Source organism: Gekko japonicus, unplaced genomic scaffold, assembly GCF_001447785.1.
Source record: "Gekko japonicus isolate JY-2015 unplaced genomic scaffold, Gekko_japonicus_V1.1 scaffold1465, whole genome shotgun sequence".
Lineage (NCBI taxonomy): Eukaryota > Metazoa > Chordata > Lepidosauria > Squamata > Gekkonidae > Gekko > Gekko japonicus.
Window position 1 is genome coordinate 83,787 of NW_015171547.1, and position 11,269 is coordinate 95,055.

The following is an 11,269-nucleotide window of genomic DNA, read 5'->3' on the forward strand; positions in this document are numbered from 1 at the left end:
CAGTTTTCATCATTCTCCTCTCCTCCATTTTGTCCTCACAAGAAAAGTGTGAGGTAACTTAGGCTGAGAGTGTATGACTGGTCCAAGGTCACAGGGCAACCTTCCATGACAGAGTGGGGATTTTAACCTGTGTTTCCTCGATCCTAGTCCAACAGTCTAACCAGTACACCACACAGGATCTGCTTTCGTTCCATTTCTATTTTCTCCCTTTCTCTTTAGTTTTCCTGTGCCTGAAAATACCCTCTGAAAGCGAAGAGGAAGAGTGAAAGATAGCGGTATTCCATATATGTACAAGAGTAATGGAGTACAAAACATGTACAAGAGACTGATCACTGCTTCTTTCCCATTGGAGAAGGTAGACATGGTAAGAGAATTTTCCAGTGCCTTCTGTGGGAAAGTTCAAGCCTTTTGTATGAGGCACACTTGTGGAAGAAACAGACTTGCTTGCCATTTACCCTTTTCCCTTGAATAAAGTCTGGCAGGCTTAACATTGCCCACAAATATCCCCAACTATTTATTACTTTATGTATCATTGTTTGTATAAAATCATTTTATTATATTATTTTTTAAATAATTGGCATGCATCTTAAATACTGTCAGGAGCCTTTTACAAATATATTTGCTTAGAGCAAATATGGTCAAATAGTTGTGTGTATTCTGTGCTGTATCTTCTCTGTAGAAAGTCTTCGGTATTTGAAGATTTCTTTGTCGGACTTAATCGCCAGAATGGTTTGTTGGCTCAGTTATAAAAACACAGAGAAAAATCCTACTTGCTTTGAACACAGTACTTCCAAAAGCAGGCTGCAATATAGAAAGAAAAAAACATAATAAAATATACATAGACCTCTTGGTAATCTAGATCTTTCCTTATTCTGGGCATATTTTATATTCTCCACTACCTCTTTGCTCCCTTTCCATTTTGGAAATGTTTAGGTATAGGGAATTTAGGTACATGGGAGTTTGATTATGGTTTTATATGTCCATATTTCCACAGCCCCAAACAAATGCTCAGAACATTAAAACCAGGGGAGCTCTAGCTGGTCATGGTTGCACTGGGACATGCCTCCAAGACTGGCATGTCCTAGTGTAAAGCCATCTTGGAAAATACTGAAAATAAAGGTCTTGGAAAATAAAGGTCATTCCCCTGCCCTTTTAAAAACCAATGGAGCCCATTTCAATTGAACTGAGCCTCCGCTCAGGCTGAATGGTTAAACTTCTTTCCCCACATGGTCCTGATGCTAACTGAGGTTGCGTGGGCCTACAAATCAACCTCCCAATACTATCTAGGCTTCATAGATAGGCTTCATTTTGCCCTTCCTATGCAACAAGTATAACCATGGACTAATCAAGTCTGCAGTGTTTTAGATATGAGACAGCTCCAAGTTACAATGTAGGAAGTAATATAATTTGTCTGCTGGAAGATCTACCTCTTTTCTTTGATTTCTTGGAAGATAGTGGTGTTGCTTTCCTGAAATTCTTTCCACTTAAAGGGTATATTTCCAGAAAATCCACAATGGCTTCTTCATGAGAGACAGGAGGACTGGACTGACTGTCATCTAACTCGTCCTGTCCAGAATGAAGCGCACAAGAGAAAAAGATGTTTAAAATTACATAAATGTAAACCAGAAAGAATACAAACTAGTTCTTGATGTGCTGATTTTGAAAAAGTGTGTTAAAGTGCCACACTTGCCGGGCTATCCAATTCATTTCAGTGAAAGTAGGAGCTCTTTGCATATATTCTTGGGCATACTGAGGTCTGGCACCTCCACTAATATAAAATGAGAGCTTATATTCATAGGCATGCTATGTATGTAGGGGAGCTCACTAGCAGATTGGTGGTAGAGTATAAAGTGATGGTGATGGAAAGTGCTGCTGTCAAGTCACAGCTGATTTATGGCAACCTCATGGGGTTTTCAAGACAAGACATTCAGAGGTAGTTTGCCATTGCCTGCCACTGTGTAGTGACCCCGGGGTTCTTTAGTGGTTTCCCATCCAAATACTAACCAGGGCTGACCCTGCTTAGCTTCCAAGATCCAATGAGATTGGGTTAGCCTGGACCAGGGGTGGCCAAACTTGCTTAATGTAAGAGCCACATAGAATAAATGTCAGATGTTTGAGAGCCGCAAGATATTAGCAGTTATTACACACAAGTTTTTATTGGAAAATATGCAAATTTGCTTTTTATTAACATTAAATGAGACTGCCAAAAATAAAAACAAAAGGGGTATTGATAATGATTTATTTGTCCAAATATATTTGTTTGTTAAAAGAGAGAGAGAAAAAGGTGGAAAGAAAGAATGAAAGAGCTGGAAATAGATGTGGGAGGAAGGGGGAAGGAAGGAAGAGAGAAAAGAAGGAAGGGAGAAAGAGAAAAAGAGAAAGGTAGAAAGAAAGCAAATAGATGGGGAGGGAGGGGAGAGGAAGGAAGAAAGAGAGAGAAAGAGGTGGAAAGAATGAAAAGAGATGAAAAGAAAGAAGAGAGAAACAAAGAAAGCTAATAGATGGGGAAGGGAGGGGGAGGGAGGAAGGGAGGGAGAGAAAGGAAGGAAGGGAGAAAGAGAGAGAGAGAAAGAAAGAAAATGGAAATAAAGCAGATGGGGGAGGGAGGAAGAGAGGGAGAGGTGGAAAGAAAGCAACTTTAACTTTAAATGCGTCCTCTAAACCCCACCCCCACACATGCTGGCTTGACTTGGAGAAGGGATTTAAAGAGACAAATGCCTTCTCCAAGCTGGCCGGTGGGGGGGGGGCTTTGAGAATGCATTTAAAGTTGCTTTCTTTCTCTGTGTGCTCCCCCCCATCTCAAGCCTACCCAGGGAGGGAACACTGGCTATGGAAGAGAAGACCAACTGGGGAGGCATGCCCCCCCCTCGCTTCCCCTGCTACCCTGCTGGGAGCCGCACAATGTGTGTGAAAGAGCCGCATGTGGTTCCCAAGCCGCAGTTTGGCCACCCCTGGCCTGGACCATCCAGGTCAGGATGGGAATAAAGTACCTCTCTGGTAAAAGAAAATCCATCTGTTATTGGGATACTGGTTGATTTTTTAAAATTACTAATTTCTTACCATTTTGATTGACTTCCCAAACATCTTGGTGTAAACTGAAATGAAAATATGAAAGTTATATGATAGATTTCTGTAAAAATAGTGGGTCATGTTATCACTTTATGGTACACCCAGAGACCTGTGAAACCATATAGCAATTGGAGAGGCTATATAAGTGTGGACAAGTAATGAGAAGTTTAAGAAATGTATCTATCTGTTACATTTTTATCCTCCAAAGAGATTGGGGTGGCTTCCATGGCTCTGTTTTATGCTCACAATAGCCTTACATTAGGCAAACAGAGACACTTGATCAAAGTCACCCAGTAAACTCAATCTGATATCTGTCAGAGTTCCCATAGTCTACTCCAGTGATGGCGAACCTCTTAGAGACCAAGTGCCCAAACTGTGACCCAAAACCCACTTATTCATCGCAAAGTGCCAACACGGCAATTTAACCTGAATACTGAGGTTTTACTTTAGAAACTTTATTTCTACATTAACTTAAGATGATCCAAACAAAGTAAGGAAAGCAATCCCAAATGCTTTCATTTACTTAAAATTATTTGGCAGAGAATTCAACACTTTAATGATGGTCTGGGCCTGGCTGGGGTGATGGCACGCGTGCCCACAGAGAGGGCTCTGAGTGACACCTCTGGCACCCGTGCCATAGGTTCGCCACCACTGGTCTACTCCCTCACTCTCGACAAAACATACCACACTTTTCTCTTGGACTGTACACCCTTCCCCTTCCCTTTGATGGCTTGAAATGGCATGGCTTAGTCAGCAGTCCTAATTATTTCCTTGATCCTAACAAACCTGTACATTGATCTGTTAATAAATCAACTACTTGTATATGCGGAGAGGCAAAGTTGACTATTAAAGACTATGAGTGGGAAATACTGGACTGAAGCAACAAGATTAAAGTGAGAGTAGGATAGGGAACAGGTCTTTCTGTGGTGCACTTGTTAACTGTACATGGTGGTGGTGATTGGCTTGTTCTGAATTTTGAAAGAGGGATAGATTAATTGACTTTTGGGCCCCAACTAACTTTTTGGAATTGACACTAACAACCAGTTCATTAAATATCACCTGTTCCTTTGAGTCCGTATACAGAAATACTACGAAGTGTGTACATATCAAGATATTCTTCAAGCGAGCCATCCAAACATATGGTTTTATTGTCTCTTCATTTGCCAAACAGAAACACCTAATTGTTAGATGGAGCCTTCGACCAAGTCAGCAAAGCAGTTCCTCTATTTGAAACTATTACCCCCACCACCACATTTTACAGTTTTTATAGAAACTCTGTTGGTTTTTCGTTGCCTGAGGAGGTCTTTGGAAATTCACTTTGAATTTTGCTTCAGGTGAAATCCAGAGACAGGTAAAACTCCCAAGATATTTTGATAGTTTTATCAGCATTCTTTTGGCTTCTCTTGACATTCCTTGGATGTTTTCCCCAAGGATGCCCCACCACCACACACAATTTTGCTTTGAATTCTGCTTGAAGGACATGCTGGAAGCAACTCTGCTTTCACTCCCTGGTGTCTTCAGCCTGAGACCAATAATACTTTGGTAAGCTAACTTTCTTTAGGGTCAAGGTAACAGGGGCTGAAAATCTCTTTTCTTGGGTCTGATGTTTAAGTGAAAGGCTTGGTTGCCTTGACTTTATACCCTTTCCAGATAAGTAGCATTTACTGCTGCTTCCCATGCCAGCGCTTTCATTTTGTGATTTAGAGCAGTGGTTAGTACATAGAATCACATTCTTCCTTTAAAGGCATCCAGTATCTCAGCAATAGGGTTACCTTAAACTTTTCAGATAAGTCTGCAGTCGGGTTCTATTTGTGTACTTTCTGTTCCTCAATTAAGTGAGCATGAGCTCCTTTGTTTTGTTTGTGTTTTGTTAGAAAGGGACTCATTTTATAGAAGGGTTGTATATAAATATGCAACAGAAGACACCCTAGTATTTTCATGATGAAAATACATCTTTACACTTGGAAAGATAGAATTAGTTTGGTGTAAAATATTAGCATACAATAAAGCAATATTAGTTGCTGTAGATTTTCCGGGCTGTAAAGCAATATCTTTACAAGCACACATATCAGTTGTCAAATATGTCATTGTAATCTGTGATACTAATGATGTTTGGCTCTCTTTGAATACTGTCTGTTTTCAGACAATTAAAATGTAATTAATTCCAGATCAGTATCAGGACCACCAATGACACTAAAAATTATTTAGCCCAAATATAGTAGCGCATCATTTATTATTATTACCATTATACATATTGGACATGGCACTGGTACAAGGTAAATTAATGCTGATCATTAGATTCATGATCTCACTATACAGGCATTATGCAGAAGAACATGCTCTGATTAATTCTTCATTCATGAACATTTGAATCTCAAAACTGAACCTGGAGTCGATGCAAAACATTCTTCAGAAACCTCGAAGTCCGGTTTTGTTTGCTGGCATTATAATATGATCAGACTGATGGATTACTGTGCCCTGAACCTCATGCAATTACAAAATTATGGCACTTAGAGATATTGTACTGATATCTGAATTTTATGCATATATTCTTCACAGGGTTGAAATGAAGGAGAGGAGATCAATGTAAGTTGCTTGTGTCCTCATTAGGGAGGAATGTGGAGTATAAATGGAGTAAATAAATAAATAAATATAATTAGAGCAGGCAAAAATGTAAAAGTATTTTTGAGATTTAAGTAATTAGAGCAGACAAAAATGTAAAAGTATTTTTGAGATTTAAGATCTAGTGATACTTTTTATTCAGAAACTTAGTTATCAGACTATCAGCAGCTATCAACAGGCAAGAAAAAGTTAACTGAAGTTGGTGGTGTCTAGCTCATTTCAAAGAATATATTATAACATTGACAAATCATGCACTAATACTAGACCTGAAACCAAAGTCAGTGTGATATTTGATATAATGATTTAGCTATAGTACAGACAGAGCTGCATAACTTAATTAAATATCATCCATTCAGGCTTGATGTAAGCATTTAGTTGAAAGTTGGAAAATAATTATATGAATCATGTAGTGTTTGTTTAATTACCTTGAAGGTCTGTGGTCTTGGGAAGCAATTTAGTCTTGGAACTTTTCTGTACCTTATCAAATGCTGATAAAAATTCCATTATCTTCCTTTGTTGATTACCTGAGTGTTCTTTCACAGCTCTTTGTTTTTTATCTGAAAAACAAGGGAGAGATAGATATTATCATATATGAAAGTGTTCTGATGGGGGGGGGCAGAATGGCTCAGCTTTTCACTCAAATGAATAAAACATGGGAGCCAAATCTACATATCACTGTTTATTGGAACAAACATTTCCTCATTACACTACAAGTGGAACAGAAGAAAATCAGTGCATATATTTTTGTGGTAGTTTGGTGGCAGAATTTTGAAGGATTTTCCACTAAATGAAGCCAACTGTTCAAACAATTCATACATGGTTTCCTGACTCTCAAATAGTTTTAAAAAGAACCTAGGACAATGTGATTAAAACATATAGAAAAATATCAAGTCTAAGCTAGCAAGTTTATTGGTACAATTGAGTTACGCTTTCTATAGTAGGAACCTTGGCCTCAGTTACATGTTGCTTTTGCTATAATACAACATACAGTTAAATAATTTAACATATTTTTTCCCTTTTCTTAAGACATTTCATCTAGAAAACCATTAAAAGAATAGCATTGTGCAAGATAAGCACTGAATTGGTACTACAGGACTGGGATTATAACTTACCTTCCTGATGTTGTAAATTATCATGTGAAATTGTCTGAACTGCTGAAGAAAAGGCTACCAAGAGTAGGACTAACAAAATGCTGCTTTTCATTGTAGCAAATGGGATCACTTGATTTCTCAGATCTGCTTTGGGAATATCTTTCCACAGCGTTTGTCAAGACTCTTTCGTCCAAGTTTTCTGTCTGGTCAAGTACACAGCTCTGGCTATCTACTTTTAAACCCTCATTTCCTTTCATTAGCCAGAAAATAAATTCCCCATCACATTTCACTTTACTTACCGGCATTTTGACATTTGGCGACACGTCTTTTTCTCTTTTCTGAGGTTTACTCTGTGCCCTTCTAGTGATAGTCTCTAACGTCAGAGCTCTTTTCTCTTCTTAAGCAAACACATTAACTTTGTGTTATCATTGCTTGAACAGGAGAACCTCCAAAACGTGTACGCAAACTTTGGGATAAAGTAAGGGAAGGGGGAAGGTCAGATATTGGTGACATAGAATATAACCTCATGCGTTCTATTGTCTCCATTTTGGCCCTTAATGAGGATGCTCATTAAAAAGCTACGGTTTTGAACACACTGCTGACGCCACTGGTCGACCTAGCAAACATCCCAGGAACAAAACAAATAGCCAAAATTCAAAAGTGAACTATACGCAGACTGGCACTAAAGGATGTGATTAGATAAATGTAGGAAGATAAAGTCAGCTCAGAAGGACTTGTCGGAAGTCGGTCCAACTCAATAAATGCCCTATTGTGTACCAAACCCAAAGTCATTTCACCTTTTCCAGTAGCTGATACATCTCCCTCTCCATGGTTTAGGTATTCTGAGGTCAAACAAGGTTTCCTAAATTGAAATGTTTTCCCCTCTGCTGAAGATAAACTATATTTTAAGAGTTAGCAGTAACTTTAGTCAGCTGCTGTTGTAAGACCAATTATTATACAAAGCTGCTTTAAACTCTGTTTTAGAAGATAGAACACCCTCAGTGTTTGCCACAGAATCTTCATGGGTTAACTGAAGAAAATGATCTAGACCAGAGACAGATCCCAAAATTAATATCTATGTTGAACATAATGGTTAGGCTCAGATTTAGTGTCAAATCATAGTTTGCCTCTGTGTTAATGAGACTTTAAGTAACCTGGGGCTCACTCACATAATATCTCCTTTCCTTTCCCATCACACATTATGAGATAATTAGTTATTTCTGGGTTTACTGCAAACAGTTTGCCATTACACCTGAACTAGCAAGCTGTGATTTGCATTTGACCTGCACCCAATTCTGAATAGCGATTTGAAATTTGTTGCATTGTGCCTTTAAGACTATTATAATATAAAACATGCAGATGATTTTGACTTTCATTTTCAGCAGAGGATTTTCTGTGCCTCAAAAGCAGCTTCTCTTAATCTGCAGCTGTCTTTAGAGGTAACTTTGTGCTTCCCTTCCCCTTCCACAGATGGAAAGAATATGAGGGCAGACAGACAGCAAATTCACAAACCACTATTCAAAACATACAATTTCTAGCAGGTAAAAACAAAATCTTTAAAATACACATCAGATACTGATTTTTTCCAATTTTTAAATAATTTATCATTGTTCTATTATTGTTTATTGTTTCTGTTAAAAGCTTTTTCAAACCTAGTGACCACAGAATTTCAGTGGTTTTAATCTGATCATATGCATATTTACTTGGTACCAATCCCACTGGGTTTAAAGGGGCTTGCTCCCATGCATAACTCTATCCTTGAACATGCAAATCTGCCTTATGCAGACTGAGACTTGGTCTTTCTCCTTTTATACAGACTTTAGATCTTCTTAATACCAAGAGCACTTCCCTGGGAGTAGGCTCTGTGTAACAAAATGGGACTTGCTCCTGAGTATACCTGCCTAGGCTTGCTCTCACAATGACCTTGTCAACTTAACCTCAGCAATAAGCAGCTCCATGAGAACCAGGAAAATATCTGCTGAGTTCACAAACGATTAGCAAACTTCTCCAGCTCTTCTCCAAATACTTCAGCCCCGGACATTTAGATTTAGTGCCTGAACATCCACAGTTATTTATGCCAGCTCTTCATTTTTGATGTGGTTGTTTTTGTCAGCTATAAACTGTGACTGAATACCTAACAACTTCTTCATTGCAAGAGTACTAGCCACTTCTCATCCCAAACAATACAACATTCCAGGCAGATATGAAGCGAGTGTTTCTGGGGTCCGTAGATTAGAAAGGCTGGGACCACAGCATGCATTAAGTCAAAAATCAGAAAAAGAAAGCCAGTGAAACGTTAGCTGTTATGACCCAGGAAAGGTGAGGTTAAAGGGATAACAAATACAGAAGAAAACAAAGAACCCCTGGCCCAGTCAGAGGCATCACCAGCAAATTGAAAGCAAAATGACTCTCTCCATCCTATTTTCTGTGCTTAAAATCAAAACAAAACAACAACAACACTATGATCCATTAAAAATTTAGGAGAGCAACAGAAAACGAACACTTATGGACAATCCGAATGAATTAATCAGCAAGGCTATCTTATAGTTATCCAAAGACCATGAACAGGATTTCAACTGTGTTTCTTCTGAAAGTTGTATGGCAACCAGAAACTGAACAGGTGCCAGCTTCTCCTCCCTGCATCTCTACATCAGGGAAAATGTACACACTGAAGCTGTTCAAGACTGTATCAGATGAAGCACAGCAGCCCTAAAGCCCTTCATTCTCAATACTAATAGTTTGGATATAGAAAAACTGGCAGAATGTTGCTTTAGTAGCTACGGCCAGTTATGTGAACATCCTTTTGTTAAAACTACCATTTGCAAACAACATCTTGAAACATTTGAGAAAACGCTACCTTTTTATATCAAGCAATTTTACTATGAATGTTTTATACTTGTGTGTTCTGACACTGCTTTCCTGCAGTTGTCTTTGTGCCACTCCCCTACCCACATTCTGATACACAACAAAAAAACTTACAAGAGATATATATATATATTTGGTCTCAATCCCTTGGGATGGGAGGAAGAACTGCAGGGTTCACCTCTCTAAGATTCCAGCTTTACCCATTTCACCAGCCTGGCTTTGAACTTGTCCGTGTTAATAAAAAAAAACACAGAAGAGGATTGAAGTACATCACACATTCTCCTACTGCCACCTGTAGTTCAGTTCCAGTTTGTGCACACTGAAACTGTACATGCATATAAAAATATGTGCTCCTGTTCAGGCAACACAGTAACCATATGCATGAGAGCACTGTGCTCCCAATACGTGTGGTTGCCAGCCTCCCAGTATGCCCAGATGTAACATCTAAAATTGGCTGTTGCCAGCTGTAAATGATTTAGAACTGGACCCATGAGCTCCCAACAAGTCTCTAAATTGTGACCATTTTACAACAGCACCTACTCAGTCAGCCAAACGCTGGATGTTGACAATTCAAACTATTCAAAATAGTGCTCCAGTTGCAAAGAAACCTGATTGATCATATGCGGTATAGATGACTCAAAAGAAAACAAAGTTCGAGTCCAGAGGCACCTTTAAGACCAACAAAGTTTTATTCACGGTATAAGCTTTTGTGTGTATGCTCACTTCTTCAGATACATTGAAATGGAAGTTAACAGCAATACATATAGGTAGAAGGTGAGCAGCTGTCAGACCCCCAAAGCAGGAGAACAAACCCACGTTCCAAAGAAGTAAGATTTATTTCCAAAGCATGGTTGATCATGAACATACAGAGAATTGTCCAGAATGACTACAATACACAGGGGCAGTATAATATAGGAACTTCAAACTTGGTTAACCCAATGGGCTAAACTCCCTCGCAAGGGAGTTGATTAGAAAAGGCGCGAAGCAGCCTGAGAACTCCAACGGCTCATACCATAAACACAAGTTCAGTTCACACGGGAATCTAATTAAGCAAGGCAAGAAGACATAACACTCCATCGTCCACCTGTAGGAGAAGCTTGGCAGTTACAGTCGCATACCAGAAGAGAATAACACGGGGAGGGAGGGAAGAGGGACACATCCCAGAGAAATGGCAGCTCGCTGACATACTGCCCACCCGAAAAATACCACTCACCCACCGTCTCCCGGCCTGGGCGGGAGACCTCCAGGTTTGCCCGGGAACTTCTTGTGAAACGCCCGAACAAGATAAGGGGCCCGAATATCCCCTTCTTCCACCCATTCGCGGTGCTGGGGACCGAAATCAACCCATTCCACAAGATACCACAGTTTACCACGTTTGAGCCGGGAATCAAGAATGCCAGAAATTTCATAATGTTCCTGGCCGTCCACCAAAACAGGAGGTGGTTGAACATTACTGTCCCTCCATTGACATTGACCAGTATCTTTTTTCAACAAACTGACATGGAATACAGTTTTTCAACAAACTGACATGGAATACAGAATGTAAAGATTGTAAGTTTTTAGGCAAAAGTACATCAACAGCCACACCATTCAACACTTTGTGAACCTTGAATGGACCAATG